We start from the raw sequence: 17466 nt of genomic DNA, 5'->3' as shown, positions 1-17466 counted from the left end.
CAGTGTCCCCCATCTCCTCCTTGTGCTGCTGGCTGGCTGGCTGGCTCCTTTGCCTTGCTTTGCAGCTCCTGTGAAAAGCAAGCAAAAAGGGCAGACTTTTTTTTCCTCCCGTGACACAACAGCACCTTTTCCGAAACACTGGAAAAAAAAAACACATTTAAACAAAAAAATATTGCAAAGTGCTCTTCTTTCAAGAATTGCTCAGTCTTTCTTTTTCACAGCATTGTTTTCCCCAAGTGGGGAAGTGCACCAGTCCTGGAGGTACTGCAATACCAAGTTGATGCGTGGAGTGGACAGAGCAAGCTCCCATTCCATCTCCCGGTTCCAAAAATCAATTTAATATATGGTCCCCAGATAGAGGACGTATCAGATATTAAACTGATAAGAACAGATGCTACACTTGATCTTAGCCAAAAGGCCGAGAAGCGATGCCCACAAAAGCTTTGCCTGAAAGACTGCTGCTCGGCAGCTCCCCTGCTGACTCGGAGCAACGCTCTGCGGCAGAGCCCCAGATTCCTCGGCCAAGAATAGCATTTGCATGACCAGCATGCCCGGCGGTATGGTAAGCATATTTTGCATGGCTCCGCCCCAAGATTTCCATGGGTCCCACAGCGCCTGGTGCGAGACGGCCAGACACAGGCTGCAGAGCTCCACCCAGCCAAGCTGCAGCCCGGCCTGGCACTGGCCCCGTCACCTAGCGGCCGAAAGTCACCCTCAGCTGCCCAGGAGATGCTCCCCCAAGTGCGTCCCCCTCAGATAAGGCTTGGCCGTTCGGGGCCGTTCGGGGACTTTCAGGGGTGAGGCAGGGGAAGGACAGTGTCCCCCATCTCCTCCTTGTGCTGCTGGCTGGCTGGCTGGCTCCTTTGCCTTGCTTTGCAGCTCCTGTGAAAAGCAAGCAAAAAGGGCAGACTTTTTTTTCCTCCCGTGACACAACAGCACCTTTTCCGAAACACTGGAAAAAAAAAACACATTTAAACAAAAAAATATTGCAAAGTGCTCTTCTTTCAAGAATTGCTCAGTCTTTCTTTTTCACAGCATTGTTTTCCCCAAGTGGGGAAGTGCACCAGTCCTGGAGGTACTGCAATACCAAGTTGATGCGTGGAGTGGACAGAGCAAGCTCCCATTCCATCTCCCGGTTCCAAAAATCAATTTAATATATGGTCCCCAGATAGAGGACGTATCAGATATTAAACTGATAAGAACAGATACTACACTTGATCTTAGCCAAAAGGCCGAGAAGCGATGCCCACAAAAGCTTTGCCTGAAAGACTGCTGCTCGGCAGCTCCCCTGCTGACTCGGAGCAACGCTCTGCGGCAGAGCCCCAGATTCCTCGGCCAAGAATAGCATTTGCATGACCAGCATGCCCGGCGGTATGGTAAGCATATTTTGCATGGCTCCGCCCCAAGATTTCCATGGGTCCCACAGCGCCTGGTGCGAGACGGCCAGACACAGGCTGCAGAGCTCCACCCAGCCAAGCTGCAGCCCGGCCTGGCACTGGCCCCGTCACCTAGCGGCCGAAAGTCACCCTCAGCTGCCCAGGAGATGCTCCCCCAAGTGCGTCCCCCTCAGATAAGGCTTGGCCGTTCGGGGCCGTTCAGGGGTGAGGCAGGGCAAGGACAGTGTCCCCCATCTCCTCCTTGTGCTGCTGGCTGGCTGGCTGGCTGGCTCCTTTGCCTTGCTTTGCAGCTCCTGTGAAAAGCAAGCAAAAAGGGCAGACTTTTTTTTCCTCCCGTGACACAACAGCACCTTTTCCGAAACACTGGAAAAAAAAAACACATTTAAACAAAAAAATATTGCAAAGTGCTCTTCTTTCAAGGATTGCTCAGTCTTTCTTTTTCACAGCATTGTTTTCCCCAAGTGGGGAAGTGCACCAGTCCTGGAGGTACTGCAATACCAAGTTGATGCGTGGAGTGGACAGAGCAAGCTCCCATTCCATCTCCCGGTTCCAAAAATCAATTTAATATATGGTCCCCAGATAGAGGACGTATCAGATATTAAACTGATAAGAACAGATACTACACTTGATCTTAGCCAAAAGGCCGAGAAGCGATGCCCACAAAAGCTTTGCCTGAAAGACTGCTGCTCGGCAGCTCCCCTGCTGACTCGGAGCAACGCTCTGCGGCAGAGCCCCAGATTCCTCGGCCAAGAATAGCATTTGCATGACCAGCATGCCCGGCGGTATGGTAAGCATATTTTGCATGGCTCCGCCCCAAGATTTCCATGGGTCCCACAGCGCCTGGTGCGAGACGGCCAGACACAGGCTGCAGAGCTCCACCCAGCCAAGCTGCAGCCCGGCCTGGCACTGGCCCCGTCACCTAGCGGCCGAAAGTCACCCTCAGCTGCCCAGGAGATGCTCCCCCAAGTGCGTCCCCCTCAGATAAGGCTTGGCCGTTCGGGGCCGTTCGGGGCCTTTCAGGGGTGAGGCAGGGCAAGGACAGTGTCCCCCATCTCCTCCTTGTGCTGCTGGCTGGCTGGCTGGCTCCTTTGCCTTGCTTTGCAGCTCCTGTGAAAAGCAAGCAAAAAGGGCAGACTTTTTTTTCCTCCCGTGACACAACAGCACCTTTTCCGAAACACTGGAAAAAAAAAACACATTTAAACAAAAAAATATTGCAAAGTGCTCTTCTTTCAAGAATTGCTCAGTCTTTCTTTTTCACAGCATTGTTTTCCCCAAGTGGGGAAGTGCACCAGTCCTGGAGGTACTGCAATACCAAGTTGATGCGTGGAGTGGACAGAGCAAGCTCCCATTCCATCTCCCGGTTCCAAAAATCAATTTAATATATGGTCCCCAGATAGAGGACGTATCAGATATTAAACTGATAAGAACAGATACTACACTTGATCTTAGCCAAAAGGCCGAGAAGCGATGCCCACAAAAGCTTTGCCTGAAAGACTGCTGCTCGGCAGCTCCCCTGCTGACTCGGAGCAACGCTCTGCGGCAGAGCCCCAGATTCCTCGGCCAAGAATAGCATTTGCATGACCAGCATGCCCGGCGGTATGGTAAGCATATTTTGCATGGCTCCGCCCCAAGATTTCCATGGGTCCCACAGCGCCTGGTGCGAGACGGCCAGACACAGGCTGCAGAGCTCCACCCAGAGAAGCTGCAGCCCGGCCTGGCACTGGCCCCGTCACCTAGCGGCCGAAAGTCACCCTCAGCTGCCCAGGAGATGCTCCCCCAAGTGCGTCCCCCTCAGATAAGGCTTGGCCGTTCGGGGCCGTTCGGGGCCTTTCAGGGGTGAGGCAGGGCAAGGACAGTGTCCCCCATCTCCTCCTTGTGCTGCTGGCTGGCTGGCTGGCTCCTTTGCCTTGCTTTGCAGCTCCTGTGAAAAGCAAGCAAAAAGGGCAGACTTTTTATTCCTCCCGTGACACAACAGCACCTTTTCCGAAACACTGGAAAAAAAAAACACATTTAAACAAAAAAATATTGCAAAGTGCTCTTCTTTCAAGAATTGCTCAGTCTTTCTTTTTCACAGCATTGTTTTCCCCAAGTGGGGAAGTGCACCAGTCCTGGAGGTACTGCAATACCAAGTTGATGCGTGGAGTGGACAGAGCAAGCTCCCATTCCATCTCCCGGTTCCAAAAATCAATTTAATATATGGTCCCCAGATAGAGGACGTATCAGATATTAAACTGATAAGAACAGATACTACACTTGATCTTAGCCAAAAGGCCGAGAAGCGATGCCCACAAAAGCTTTGCCTGAAAGACTGCTGCTCGGCAGCTCCCCTGCTGACTCGGAGCAACGCTCTGCGGCAGAGCCCCAGATTCCTCGGCCAAGAATAGCATTTGCATGACCAGCATGCCCGGCGGTATGGTAAGCATATTTTGCATGGCTCCGCCCCAAGATTTCCATGGGTCCCACAGCGCCTGGTGCGAGACGGCCAGACACAGGCTGCAGAGCTCCACCCAGCCAAGCTGCAGCCCGGCCTGGCACTGGCCCCGTCACCTAGCGGCCGAAAGTCACCCTCAGCTGCCCAGGAGATGCTCCCCCAAGTGCGTCCCCCTCAGATAAGGCTTGGCCGTTCGGGGCCGTTCAGGGGTGAGGCAGGGCAAGGACAGTGTCCCCCATCTCCTCCTTGTGCTGCTGGCTGGCTGGCTGGCTGGCTCCTTTGCCTTGCTTTGCAGCTCCTGTGAAAAGCAAGCAAAAAGGGCAGACTTTTTTTTCCTCCCGTGACACAACAGCACCTTTTCCGAAACACTGGAAAAAAAAAACACATTTAAACAAAAAAATATTGCAAAGTGCTCTTCTTTCAAGGATTGCTCAGTCTTTCTTTTTCACAGCATTGTTTTCCCCAAGTGGGGAAGTGCACCAGTCCTGGAGGTACTGCAATACCAAGTTGATGCGTGGAGTGGACAGAGCAAGCTCCCATTCCATCTCCCGGTTCCAAAAATCAATTTAATATATGGTCCCCAGATAGAGGACGTATCAGATATTAAACTGATAAGAACAGATTTTTTTTTTTTTTTTTTTTTTTTTTTTTTTTTTTATTCGGTCTCCACTTCACCCCTTCAACCGTCCCAAACCTCCAATTTACAAAAAATGCCAATCAAAAAACACCAAATCAAAAAATTCCAATAGAAAAAAACTCCAAATTAAAAACACCAAATCAATAAAAAAATCCAAAAATTTCGCATCAGTCTATCACAATTTTTCTCTCTTATCTCCTTTTCTCATTCCAATACTACTTAAAAGATGCTTTCCCATCTCTAATGCCTGACCGGCTCCGATCAGATCTTTGTCTCCTTGACCTTCGCTCAATCTCCTTCTGCGTCAACCGATTCACCACCTCCTCGTTCTTCTCACTGTCCGACTCAGCCTGTAAAACACTATACTTATTCAATGTCTCTACTCTCTGAACATCAATACCTTGTTGAACATTCTCAACCTCGCTCAAAGCCGCTTCTATTTTCCCCATACATGCAGCTCGTTGAACCACCACTCTTTCCCTTTCCAAAAAATTCTTAACACGTGGTGGTAGAAGCTGGGACGACACTGCATCCTGTTTATTCGAACAAACCTTCACCTTAGGAATATAGTTATCTTCTCTCCACCACTGCCTGGGGTGTTCCATCTCCTCCTTCTCAAACTGTCTCCATCTGTGAGTCCGATATATCCCATATAGTCTTTGATGCTCATTTATGTCAACATCTTCTTTTTTCTCATCAAACTGAATTCGTAAATAATCATTTAAAACCAAATGTTCACGCTCAACAGAAAATGAAAATATTTCACGCAAGGTCCCCGTCCATTCAAGTAGTGCACTCCACACTTCAACCTTCGTTAATGCCTTTCCAACTGCCTTCTTAACCGTTTTCTCAACCTTTTCCGCAACCACCAAACAGTCTGTGACCCCACCATTCTCCCGGCCAATTCTACTTCCACTGGCTACTTGAATAATTCCTTCTTCGTCTTTTCTCTTCTCAACCTCCTTTTCACCTGTCACATCAATTTTCTCCACATCCTCAAAGCGTTCTGTATCCACACGTACCTCCTGTCGAATCCCACCTCCACTATTTGCTTGAGCATATGTACATAATACATCAACAGGGGGAACTTCAACTACTGCCTTAATCAGGCTTGTCGCATCTTCAATTTTATCAACCAATTTCTCTTTCGTTCTTAGATCCTCCGACATGTTAACCAGGTTTTTCACATCTTCACGATCTTCTCTGTGAAAACCACCTTTACTAGCAGCTTGTGCATATGTACGCCGGGTAGTCGGGCATGTCGCTGCAACATGTCCCTCCATATCACAAACAGTACACATCAGCTTCTGATCACAGTCAACTATTTTATGGTTTGGATCACCACAATTCCAACATTTATCTTTCGGGCAGTTTCGTTTTGCGTGTCCAAACTGTCGACAAAACCTACAAAACACTGGCTGGTTGGGGTAATACAGATACCCATTCTGTTCCAAAATCTTAAACACACCCGGGGGGTGATATAAACCTCCAATGCCTTCTGGATGTTTTTTTAGCACCACAACAAATCTCCGATCACCGTTAAAATACCCAAATTTATTTCTTTGAACTTGACCTCCTCTCACTTCTTCACAATAATGTAATAACCAATTACTAATTTTCTCTGCTGACACAAACGGATTGTACATATGCACAGTTAATGGAACAGTTTGTCGAACAAAACAAAGCTCCACCAGAACACCTTCCAAAATACTACTATTCTCCTTTTCCAATTTGTACACTTCATATGCACTCAAGGAAGAGACTTCGTCTACAAAAGTAATATCATACGTGCAAGCGTTCCTGTGCTCTTGCATACAATAAATTTTGTCTTTGTCTGCTTGTAAAGCTTCAAAAAGTACCTTATTAACAACATAGTCGAAATCCTTTACTTCTTGGAAATCCTTCTGGACAGCAATCCGAACTGAATATCTCAGCTGCGTCGCCGGCGGTAGAACACGCGATGCTTCAGCCATGCTGGGGGAGTCCTCTGATGCGTACCCCTTCAAAACTTCCACTCGAAACTCGTCCAGCCCGAAAGATTCTCCGGTCCTTCAAGGCATGATCAGTAGCCCACTCCCTGACCCGAAGGTCAGGGAGGCCAGCTGTAAAAGGAGTCTACCTTGGACTGGGCAAGCCAGACAGCTAAGGTGAATCCCGACACTTGATCATAGCCAAAAGGCCGAGAAGCGATGCCCACAAAAGCTTTGCCTGAAAGACTGCTGCTCGGCAGCTCCCCTGCTGACTCGGAGCAACGCTCTGCGGCAGAGCCCCAGATTCCTCGGCCAAGAATAGCATTTGCATGACCAGCATGCCCGGCGGTATGGTAAGCATATTTTGCATGGCTCCGCCCCAAGATTTCCATGGGTCCCACAGCGCCTGGTGCGAGACGGCCAGACACAGGCTGCAGAGCTCCACCCAGCCAAGCTGCAGCCCGGCCTGGCACTGGCCCCGTCACCTAGCGGCCGAAAGTCACCCTCAGCTGCCCAGGAGATGCTCCCCCAAGTGCGTCCCCCTCAGATAAGGCTTGGCCGTTCGGGGCCGTTCGGGGCCTTTCAGGGGTGAGGCAGGGCAAGGACAGTGTCCCCCATCTCCTCCTTGTGCTGCTGGCTGGCTGGCTGGCTCCTTTGCCTTGCTTTGCAGCTCCTGTGAAAAGCAAGCAAAAAGGGCAGACTTTTTTTTCCTCCCGTGACACAACAGCACCTTTTCCGAAACACTGGAAAAAAAAAACACATTTAAACAAAAAAATATTGCAAAGTGCTCTTCTTTCAAGAATTGCTCAGTCTTTCTTTTTCACAGCATTGTTTTCCCCAAGTGGGGAAGTGCACCAGTCCTGGAGGTACTGCAATACCAAGTTGATGCGTGGAGTGGACAGAGCAAGCTCCCATTCCATCTCCCGGTTCCAAAAATCAATTTAATATATGGTCCCCAGATAGAGGACGTATCAGATATTAAACTGATAAGAACAGATGCTACACTTGATCTTAGCCAAAAGGCCGAGAAGCGATGCCCACAAAAGCTTTGCCTGAAAGACTGCTGCTCGGCAGCTCCCCTGCTGACTCGGAGCAACGCTCTGCGGCAGAGCCCCAGATTCCTCGGCCAAGAATAGCATTTGCATGACCAGCATGCCCGGCGGTATGGTAAGCATATTTTGCATGGCTCCGCCCCAAGATTTCCATGGGTCCCACAGCGCCTGGTGCGAGACGGCCAGACACAGGCTGCAGAGCTCCACCCAGCCAAGCTGCAGCCCGGCCTGGCACTGGCCCCGTCACCTAGCGGCCGAAAGTCACCCTCAGCTGCCCAGGAGATGCTCCCCCAAGTGCGTCCCCCTCAGATAAGGCTTGGCCGTTCGGGGCCGTTCGGGGACTTTCAGGGGTGAGGCAGGGGAAGGACAGTGTCCCCCATCTCCTCCTTGTGCTGCTGGCTGGCTGGCTGGCTCCTTTGCCTTGCTTTGCAGCTCCTGTGAAAAGCAAGCAAAAAGGGCAGACTTTTTTTTCCTCCCGTGACACAACAGCACCTTTTCCGAAACACTGGAAAAAAAAAACACATTTAAACAAAAAAATATTGCAAAGTGCTCTTCTTTCAAGAATTGCTCAGTCTTTCTTTTTCACAGCATTGTTTTCCCCAAGTGGGGAAGTGCACCAGTCCTGGAGGTACTGCAATACCAAGTTGATGCGTGGAGTGGACAGAGCAAGCTCCCATTCCATCTCCCGGTTCCAAAAATCAATTTAATATATGGTCCCCAGATAGAGGACGTATCAGATATTAAACTGATAAGAACAGATACTACACTTGATCTTAGCCAAAAGGCCGAGAAGCGATGCCCACAAAAGCTTTGCCTGAAAGACTGCTGCTCGGCAGCTCCCCTGCTGACTCGGAGCAACGCTCTGCGGCAGAGCCCCAGATTCCTCGGCCAAGAATAGCATTTGCATGACCAGCATGCCCGGCGGTATGGTAAGCATATTTTGCATGGCTCCGCCCCAAGATTTCCATGGGTCCCACAGCGCCTGGTGCGAGACGGCCAGACACAGGCTGCAGAGCTCCACCCAGCCAAGCTGCAGCCCGGCCTGGCACTGGCCCCGTCACCTAGCGGCCGAAAGTCACCCTCAGCTGCCCAGGAGATGCTCCCCCAAGTGCGTCCCCCTCAGATAAGGCTTGGCCGTTCGGGGCCGTTCAGGGGTGAGGCAGGGCAAGGACAGTGTCCCCCATCTCCTCCTTGTGCTGCTGGCTGGCTGGCTGGCTGGCTCCTTTGCCTTGCTTTGCAGCTCCTGTGAAAAGCAAGCAAAAAGGGCAGACTTTTTTTTCCTCCCGTGACACAACAGCACCTTTTCCGAAACACTGGAAAAAAAAAACACATTTAAACAAAAAAATATTGCAAAGTGCTCTTCTTTCAAGGATTGCTCAGTCTTTCTTTTTCACAGCATTGTTTTCCCCAAGTGGGGAAGTGCACCAGTCCTGGAGGTACTGCAATACCAAGTTGATGCGTGGAGTGGACAGAGCAAGCTCCCATTCCATCTCCCGGTTCCAAAAATCAATTTAATATATGGTCCCCAGATAGAGGACGTATCAGATATTAAACTGATAAGAACAGATACTACACTTGATCTTAGCCAAAAGGCCGAGAAGCGATGCCCACAAAAGCTTTGCCTGAAAGACTGCTGCTCGGCAGCTCCCCTGCTGACTCGGAGCAACGCTCTGCGGCAGAGCCCCAGATTCCTCGGCCAAGAATAGCATTTGCATGACCAGCATGCCCGGCGGTATGGTAAGCATATTTTGCATGGCTCCGCCCCAAGATTTCCATGGGTCCCACAGCGCCTGGTGCGAGACGGCCAGACACAGGCTGCAGAGCTCCACCCAGCCAAGCTGCAGCCCGGCCTGGCACTGGCCCCGTCACCTAGCGGCCGAAAGTCACCCTCAGCTGCCCAGGAGATGCTCCCCCAAGTGCGTCCCCCTCAGATAAGGCTTGGCCGTTCGGGGCCGTTCAGGGGTGAGGCAGGGCAAGGACAGTGTCCCCCATCTCCTCCTTGTGCTGCTGGCTGGCTGGCTGGCTGGCTCCTTTGCCTTGCTTTGCAGCTCCTGTGAAAAGCAAGCAAAAAGGGCAGACTTTTTTTTCCTCCCGTGACACAACAGCACCTTTTCCGAAACACTGGAAAAAAAAAACACATTTAAACAAAAAAATATTGCAAAGTGCTCTTCTTTCAAGGATTGCTCAGTCTTTCTTTTTCACAGCATTGTTTTCCCCAAGTGGGGAAGTGCACCAGTCCTGGAGGTACTGCAATACCAAGTTGATGCGTGGAGTGGACAGAGCAAGCTCCCATTCCATCTCCCGGTTCCAAAAATCAATTTAATATATGGTCCCCAGATAGAGGACGTATCAGATATTAAACTGATAAGAACAGATTTTTTTTTTTTTTTTTTTTTTTTTTTTTTTTTTTATTCGGTCTCCACTTCACCCCTTCAACCGTCCCAAACCTCCAATTTACAAAAAATGCCAATCAAAAAACACCAAATCAAAAAATTCCAATAGAAAAAAACTCCAAATTAAAAACACCAAATCAATAAAAAAATCCAAAAATTTCGCATCAGTCTATCACAATTTTTCTCTCTTATCTCCTTTTCTCATTCCAATACTACTTAAAAGATGCTTTCCCATCTCTAATGCCTGACCGGCTCCGATCAGATCTTTGTCTCCTTGACCTTCGCTCAATCTCCTTCTGCGTCAACCGATTCACCACCTCCTCGTTCTTCTCACTGTCCGACTCAGCCTGTAAAACACTATACTTATTCAATGTCTCTACTCTCTGAACATCAATACCTTGTTGAACATTCTCAACCTCGCTCAAAGCCGCTTCTATTTTCCCCATACATGCAGCTCGTTGAACCACCACTCTTTCCCTTTCCAAAAAATTCTTAACACGTGGTGGTAGAAGCTGGGACGACACTGCATCCTGTTTATTCGAACAAACCTTCACCTTAGGAATATAGTTATCTTCTCTCCACCACTGCCTGGGGTGTTCCATCTCCTCCTTCTCAAACTGTCTCCATCTGTGAGTCCGATATATCCCATATAGTCTTTGATGCTCATTTATGTCAACATCTTCTTTTTTCTCATCAAACTGAATTCGTAAATAATCATTTAAAACCAAATGTTCACGCTCAACAGAAAATGAAAATATTTCACGCAAGGTCCCCGTCCATTCAAGTAGTGCACTCCACACTTCAACCTTCGTTAATGCCTTTCCAACTGCCTTCTTAACCGTTTTCTCAACCTTTTCCGCAACCACCAAACAGTCTGTGACCCCACCATTCTCCCGGCCAATTCTACTTCCACTGGCTACTTGAATAATTCCTTCTTCGTCTTTTCTCTTCTCAACCTCCTTTTCACCTGTCACATCAATTTTCTCCACATCCTCAAAGCGTTCTGTATCCACACGTACCTCCTGTCGAATCCCACCTCCACTATTTGCTTGAGCATATGTACATAATACATCAACAGGGGGAACTTCAACTACTGCCTTAATCAGGCTTGTCGCATCTTCAATTTTATCAACCAATTTCTCTTTCGTTCTTAGATCCTCCGACATGTTAACCAGGTTTTTCACATCTTCACGATCTTCTCTGTGAAAACCACCTTTACTAGCAGCTTGTGCATATGTACGCCGGGTAGTCGGGCATGTCGCTGCAACATGTCCCTCCATATCACAAACAGTACACATCAGCTTCTGATCACAGTCAACTATTTTATGGTTTGGATCACCACAATTCCAACATTTATCTTTCGGGCAGTTTCGTTTTGCGTGTCCAAACTGTCGACAAAACCTACAAAACACTGGCTGGTTGGGGTAATACAGATACCCATTCTGTTCCAAAATCTTAAACACACCCGGGGGGTGATATAAACCTCCAATGCCTTCTGGATGTTTTTTTAGCACCACAACAAATCTCCGATCACCGTTAAAATACCCAAATTTATTTCTTTGAACTTGACCTCCTCTCACTTCTTCACAATAATGTAATAACCAATTACTAATTTTCTCTGCTGACACAAACGGATTGTACATATGCACAGTTAATGGAACAGTTTGTCGAACAAAACAAAGCTCCACCAGAACACCTTCCAAAATACTACTATTCTCCTTTTCCAATTTGTACACTTCATATGCACTCAAGGAAGAGACTTCGTCTACAAAAGTAATATCATACGTGCAAGCGTTCCTGTGCTCTTGCATACAATAAATTTTGTCTTTGTCTGCTTGTAAAGCTTCAAAAAGTACCTTATTAACAACATAGTCGAAATCCTTTACTTCTTGGAAATCCTTCTGGACAGCAATCCGAACTGAATATCTCAGCTGCGTCGCCGGCGGTAGAACACGCGATGCTTCAGCCATGCTGGGGGAGTCCTCTGATGCGTACCCCTTCAAAACTTCCACTCGAAACTCGTCCAGCCCGAAAGATTCTCCGGTCCTTCAAGGCATGATCAGTAGCCCACTCCCTGACCCGAAGGTCAGGGAGGCCAGCTGTAAAAGGAGTCTACCTTGGACTGGGCAAGCCAGACAGCTAAGGTGAATCCCGACACTTGATCATAGCCAAAAGGCCGAGAAGCGATGCCCACAAAAGCTTTGCCTGAAAGACTGCTGCTCGGCAGCTCCCCTGCTGACTCGGAGCAACGCTCTGCGGCAGAGCCCCAGATTCCTCGGCCAAGAATAGCATTTGCATGACCAGCATGCCCGGCGGTATGGTAAGCATATTTTGCATGGCTCCGCCCCAAGATTTCCATGGGTCCCACAGCGCCTGGTGCGAGACGGCCAGACACAGGCTGCAGAGCTCCACCCAGCCAAGCTGCAGCCCGGCCTGGCACTGGCCCCGTCACCTAGCGGCCGAAAGTCACCCTCAGCTGCCCAGGAGATGCTCCCCCAAGTGCGTCCCCCTCAGATAAGGCTTGGCCGTTCGGGGCCGTTCGGGGCCTTTCAGGGGTGAGGCAGGGCAAGGACAGTGTCCCCCATCTCCTCCTTGTGCTGCTGGCTGGCTGGCTGGCTCCTTTGCCTTGCTTTGCAGCTCCTGTGAAAAGCAAGCAAAAAGGGCAGACTTTTTTTTCCTCCCGTGACACAACAGCACCTTTTCCGAAACACTGGAAAAAAAAAACACATTTAAACAAAAAAATATTGCAAAGTGCTCTTCTTTCAAGAATTGCTCAGTCTTTCTTTTTCACAGCATTGTTTTCCCCAAGTGGGGAAGTGCACCAGTCCTGGAGGTACTGCAATACCAAGTTGATGCGTGGAGTGGACAGAGCAAGCTCCCATTCCATCTCCCGGTTCCAAAAATCAATTTAATATATGGTCCCCAGATAGAGGACGTATCAGATATTAAACTGATAAGAACAGATGCTACACTTGATCTTAGCCAAAAGGCCGAGAAGCGATGCCCACAAAAGCTTTGCCTGAAAGACTGCTGCTCGGCAGCTCCCCTGCTGACTCGGAGCAACGCTCTGCGGCAGAGCCCCAGATTCCTCGGCCAAGAATAGCATTTGCATGACCAGCATGCCCGGCGGTATGGTAAGCATATTTTGCATGGCTCCGCCCCAAGATTTCCATGGGTCCCACAGCGCCTGGTGCGAGACGGCCAGACACAGGCTGCAGAGCTCCACCCAGCCAAGCTGCAGCCCGGCCTGGCACTGGCCCCGTCACCTAGCGGCCGAAAGTCACCCTCAGCTGCCCAGGAGATGCTCCCCCAAGTGCGTCCCCCTCAGATAAGGCTTGGCCGTTCGGGGCCGTTCGGGGACTTTCAGGGGTGAGGCAGGGGAAGGACAGTGTCCCCCATCTCCTCCTTGTGCTGCTGGCTGGCTGGCTGGCTCCTTTGCCTTGCTTTGCAGCTCCTGTGAAAAGCAAGCAAAAAGGGCAGACTTTTTTTTCCTCCCGTGACACAACAGCACCTTTTCCGAAACACTGGAAAAAAAAAACACATTTAAACAAAAAAATATTGCAAAGTGCTCTTCTTTCAAGAATTGCTCAGTCTTTCTTTTTCACAGCATTGTTTTCCCCAAGTGGGGAAGTGCACCAGTCCTGGAGGTACTGCAATACCAAGTTGATGCGTGGAGTGGACAGAGCAAGCTCCCATTCCATCTCCCGGTTCCAAAAATCAATTTAATATATGGTCCCCAGATAGAGGACGTATCAGATATTAAACTGATAAGAACAGATACTACACTTGATCTTAGCCAAAAGGCCGAGAAGCGATGCCCACAAAAGCTTTGCCTGAAAGACTGCTGCTCGGCAGCTCCCCTGCTGACTCGGAGCAACGCTCTGCGGCAGAGCCCCAGATTCCTCGGCCAAGAATAGCATTTGCATGACCAGCATGCCCGGCGGTATGGTAAGCATATTTTGCATGGCTCCGCCCCAAGATTTCCATGGGTCCCACAGCGCCTGGTGCGAGACGGCCAGACACAGGCTGCAGAGCTCCACCCAGCCAAGCTGCAGCCCGGCCTGGCACTGGCCCCGTCACCTAGCGGCCGAAAGTCACCCTCAGCTGCCCAGGAGATGCTCCCCCAAGTGCGTCCCCCTCAGATAAGGCTTGGCCGTTCGGGGCCGTTCAGGGGTGAGGCAGGGCAAGGACAGTGTCCCCCATCTCCTCCTTGTGCTGCTGGCTGGCTGGCTGGCTGGCTCCTTTGCCTTGCTTTGCAGCTCCTGTGAAAAGCAAGCAAAAAGGGCAGACTTTTTTTTCCTCCCGTGACACAACAGCACCTTTTCCGAAACACTGGAAAAAAAAAACACATTTAAACAAAAAAATATTGCAAAGTGCTCTTCTTTCAAGGATTGCTCAGTCTTTCTTTTTCACAGCATTGTTTTCCCCAAGTGGGGAAGTGCACCAGTCCTGGAGGTACTGCAATACCAAGTTGATGCGTGGAGTGGACAGAGCAAGCTCCCATTCCATCTCCCGGTTCCAAAAATCAATTTAATATATGGTCCCCAGATAGAGGACGTATCAGATATTAAACTGATAAGAACAGATACTACACTTGATCTTAGCCAAAAGGCCGAGAAGCGATGCCCACAAAAGCTTTGCCTGAAAGACTGCTGCTCGGCAGCTCCCCTGCTGACTCGGAGCAACGCTCTGCGGCAGAGCCCCAGATTCCTCGGCCAAGAATAGCATTTGCATGACCAGCATGCCCGGCGGTATGGTAAGCATATTTTGCATGGCTCCGCCCCAAGATTTCCATGGGTCCCACAGCGCCTGGTGCGAGACGGCCAGACACAGGCTGCAGAGCTCCACCCAGCCAAGCTGCAGCCCGGCCTGGCACTGGCCCCGTCACCTAGCGGCCGAAAGTCACCCTCAGCTGCCCAGGAGATGCTCCCCCAAGTGCGTCCCCCTCAGATAAGGCTTGGCCGTTCGGGGCCGTTCAGGGGTGAGGCAGGGCAAGGACAGTGTCCCCCATCTCCTCCTTGTGCTGCTGGCTGGCTGGCTGGCTGGCTCCTTTGCCTTGCTTTGCAGCTCCTGTGAAAAGCAAGCAAAAAGGGCAGACTTTTTTTTCCTCCCGTGACACAACAGCACCTTTTCCGAAACACTGGAAAAAAAAAACACATTTAAACAAAAAAATATTGCAAAGTGCTCTTCTTTCAAGGATTGCTCAGTCTTTCTTTTTCACAGCATTGTTTTCCCCAAGTGGGGAAGTGCACCAGTCCTGGAGGTACTGCAATACCAAGTTGATGCGTGGAGTGGACAGAGCAAGCTCCCATTCCATCTCCCGGTTCCAAAAATCAATTTAATATATGGTCCCCAGATAGAGGACGTATCAGATATTAAACTGATAAGAACAGATTTTTTTTTTTTTTTTTTTTTTTTTTTTTTTTTTATTCGGTCTCCACTTCACCCCTTCAACCGTCCCAAACCTCCAATTTACAAAAAATGCCAATCAAAAAACACCAAATCAAAAAATTCCAATAGAAAAAAACTCCAAATTAAAAACACCAAATCAATAAAAAAATCCAAAAATTTCGCATCAGTCTATCACAATTTTTCTCTCTTATCTCCTTTTCTCATTCCAATACTACTTAAAAGATGCTTTCCCATCTCTAATGCCTGACCGGCTCCGATCAGATCTTTGTCTCCTTGACCTTCGCTCAATCTCCTTCTGCGTCAACCGATTCACCACCTCCTCGTTCTTCTCACTGTCCGACTCAGCCTGTAAAACACTATACTTATTCAATGTCTCTACTCTCTGAACATCAATACCTTGTTGAACATTCTCAACCTCGCTCAAAGCCGCTTCTATTTTCCCCATACATGCAGCTCGTTGAACCACCACTCTTTCCCTTTCCAAAAAATTCTTAACACGTGGTGGTAGAAGCTGGGACGACACTGCATCCTGTTTATTCGAACAAACCTTCACCTTAGGAATATAGTTATCTTCTCTCCACCACTGCCTGGGGTGTTCCATCTCCTCCTTCTCAAACTGTCTCCATCTGTGAGTCCGATATATCCCATATAGTCTTTGATGCTCATTTATGTCAACATCTTCTTTTTTCTCATCAAACTGAATTCGTAAATAATCATTTAAAACCAAATGTTCACGCTCAACAGAAAATGAAAATATTTCACGCAAGGTCCCCGTCCATTCAAGTAGTGCACTCCACACTTCAACCTTCGTTAATGCCTTTCCAACTGCCTTCTTAACCGTTTTCTCAACCTTTTCCGCAACCACCAAACAGTCTGTGACCCCACCATTCTCCCGGCCAATTCTACTTCCACTGGCTACTTGAATAATTCCTTCTTCGTCTTTTCTCTTCTCAACCTCCTTTTCACCTGTCACATCAATTTTCTCCACATCCTCAAAGCGTTCTGTATCCACACGTACCTCCTGTCGAATCCCACCTCCACTATTTGCTTGAGCATATGTACATAATACATCAACAGGGGGAACTTCAACTACTGCCTTAATCAGGCTTGTCGCATCTTCAATTTTATCAACCAATTTCTCTTTCGTTCTTAGATCCTCCGACATGTTAACCAGGTTTTTCACATCTTCACGATCTTCTCTGTGAAAACCACCTTTACTAGCAGCTTGTGCATATGTACGCCGGGTAGTCGGGCATGTCGCTGCAACATGTCCCTCCATATCACAAACAGTACACATCAGCTTCTGATCACAGTCAACTATTTTATGGTTTGGATCACCACAATTCCAACATTTATCTTTCGGGCAGTTTCGTTTTGCGTGTCCAAACTGTCGACAAAACCTACAAAACACTGGCTGGTTGGGGTAATACAGATACCCATTCTGTTCCAAAATCTTAAACACACCCGGGGGGTGATATAAACCTCCAATGCCTTCTGGATGTTTTTTTAGCACCACAACAAATCTCCGATCACCGTTAAAATACCCAAATTTATTTCTTTGAACTTGACCTCCTCTCACTTCTTCACAATAATGTAATAACCAATTACTAATTTTCTCTGCTGACACAAACGGATTGTACATATGCACAGTTAATGGAACAGTTTGTCGAACAAAACAAAGCTCCACCAGAACACCTTCCAAAATACTACTATTCTCCTTTTCCAATTTGTACACTTCATATGCACTCAAGGAAGAGACTTCGTCTACAAAAGTAATATCATACGTGCAAGCGTTCCTGTGCTCTTGCATACAATAAATTTTGTCTTTGTCTGCTTGTAAAGCTTCAAAAAGTACCTTATTAACAACATAGTCGAAATCCTTTACTTCTTGGAAATCCTTCTGGACAGCAATCCGAACTGAATATCTCAGCTGCGTCGCCGGCGGTAGAACACGCGATGCTTCAGCCATGCTGGGGGAGTCCTCTGATGCGTACCCCTTCAAAACTTCCACTCGAAACTCGTCCAGCCCGAAAGATTCTCCGGTCCTTCAAGGCATGATCAGTAGCCCACTCCCTGACCCGAAGGTCAGGGAGGCCAGCTGTAAAAGGAGTCTACCTTGGACTGGGCAAGCCAGACAGCTAAGGTGAATCCCGACACTTGATCATAGCCAAAAG

At 48.8% G+C, this 17466-nt stretch overlaps 11 non-coding genes and 3 pseudogenes across 11 annotated transcripts; all 14 read right to left on the bottom strand.

The window, feature by feature from the left end:
• Positions 1-239: 239 nt before the first annotated feature.
• Positions 240-430, bottom strand: LOC138459671 (U2 spliceosomal RNA). The gene has a single exon (XR_011262640.1). It is a non-coding gene; the product is annotated as a U2 spliceosomal RNA (small nuclear RNA).
• Positions 431-1053: 623 nt separating this feature from the next.
• Positions 1054-1244, bottom strand: LOC138458570 (U2 spliceosomal RNA). The gene has a single exon (XR_011262441.1). It is a non-coding gene; the product is annotated as a U2 spliceosomal RNA (small nuclear RNA).
• Positions 1245-1861: 617 nt separating this feature from the next.
• On the bottom strand, positions 1862-2052 carry LOC138458559 (U2 spliceosomal RNA). The gene has a single exon (XR_011262439.1). It is a non-coding gene; the product is annotated as a U2 spliceosomal RNA (small nuclear RNA).
• Positions 2053-2675: 623 nt separating this feature from the next.
• LOC138458548 (U2 spliceosomal RNA) lies at positions 2676-2866 on the bottom strand. The gene has a single exon (XR_011262437.1). It is a non-coding gene; the product is annotated as a U2 spliceosomal RNA (small nuclear RNA).
• Positions 2867-3489: 623 nt separating this feature from the next.
• On the bottom strand, positions 3490-3680 carry LOC138458537 (U2 spliceosomal RNA). The gene has a single exon (XR_011262435.1). It is a non-coding gene; the product is annotated as a U2 spliceosomal RNA (small nuclear RNA).
• A 617-nt stretch (positions 3681-4297) lies between these two features.
• On the bottom strand, positions 4298-4540 carry LOC138460787 (U2 spliceosomal RNA; annotated as a pseudogene).
• A 2739-nt stretch (positions 4541-7279) lies between these two features.
• Positions 7280-7470, bottom strand: LOC138459660 (U2 spliceosomal RNA). The gene has a single exon (XR_011262638.1). It is a non-coding gene; the product is annotated as a U2 spliceosomal RNA (small nuclear RNA).
• A 623-nt stretch (positions 7471-8093) lies between these two features.
• Positions 8094-8284, bottom strand: LOC138458526 (U2 spliceosomal RNA). Its single transcript, XR_011262433.1, has one exon. It is a non-coding gene; the product is annotated as a U2 spliceosomal RNA (small nuclear RNA).
• Positions 8285-8901: 617 nt separating this feature from the next.
• LOC138458515 (U2 spliceosomal RNA) lies at positions 8902-9092 on the bottom strand. Its single transcript, XR_011262431.1, has one exon. It is a non-coding gene; the product is annotated as a U2 spliceosomal RNA (small nuclear RNA).
• A 617-nt stretch (positions 9093-9709) lies between these two features.
• Positions 9710-9952, bottom strand: LOC138460776 (U2 spliceosomal RNA; annotated as a pseudogene).
• A 2739-nt stretch (positions 9953-12691) lies between these two features.
• On the bottom strand, positions 12692-12882 carry LOC138459649 (U2 spliceosomal RNA). The gene has a single exon (XR_011262636.1). It is a non-coding gene; the product is annotated as a U2 spliceosomal RNA (small nuclear RNA).
• A 623-nt stretch (positions 12883-13505) lies between these two features.
• LOC138458504 (U2 spliceosomal RNA) lies at positions 13506-13696 on the bottom strand. The gene has a single exon (XR_011262429.1). It is a non-coding gene; the product is annotated as a U2 spliceosomal RNA (small nuclear RNA).
• A 617-nt stretch (positions 13697-14313) lies between these two features.
• On the bottom strand, positions 14314-14504 carry LOC138458493 (U2 spliceosomal RNA). The gene has a single exon (XR_011262426.1). It is a non-coding gene; the product is annotated as a U2 spliceosomal RNA (small nuclear RNA).
• A 617-nt stretch (positions 14505-15121) lies between these two features.
• Positions 15122-15363, bottom strand: LOC138460754 (U2 spliceosomal RNA; annotated as a pseudogene).
• Between the last annotated feature and the right edge of the window lie 2103 nt (positions 15364-17466).

This window comes from Ambystoma mexicanum, chromosome 1p, assembly GCF_040938575.1.
Source record: "Ambystoma mexicanum isolate Mex_15411 chromosome 1p, UKY_AmexF1_1, whole genome shotgun sequence".
NCBI lineage: Eukaryota > Metazoa > Chordata > Amphibia > Caudata > Ambystomatidae > Ambystoma > Ambystoma mexicanum.
Note: the sequence above shows the minus strand (reverse complement) of the source record. Positions and strands in the feature narration are given on the sequence as shown.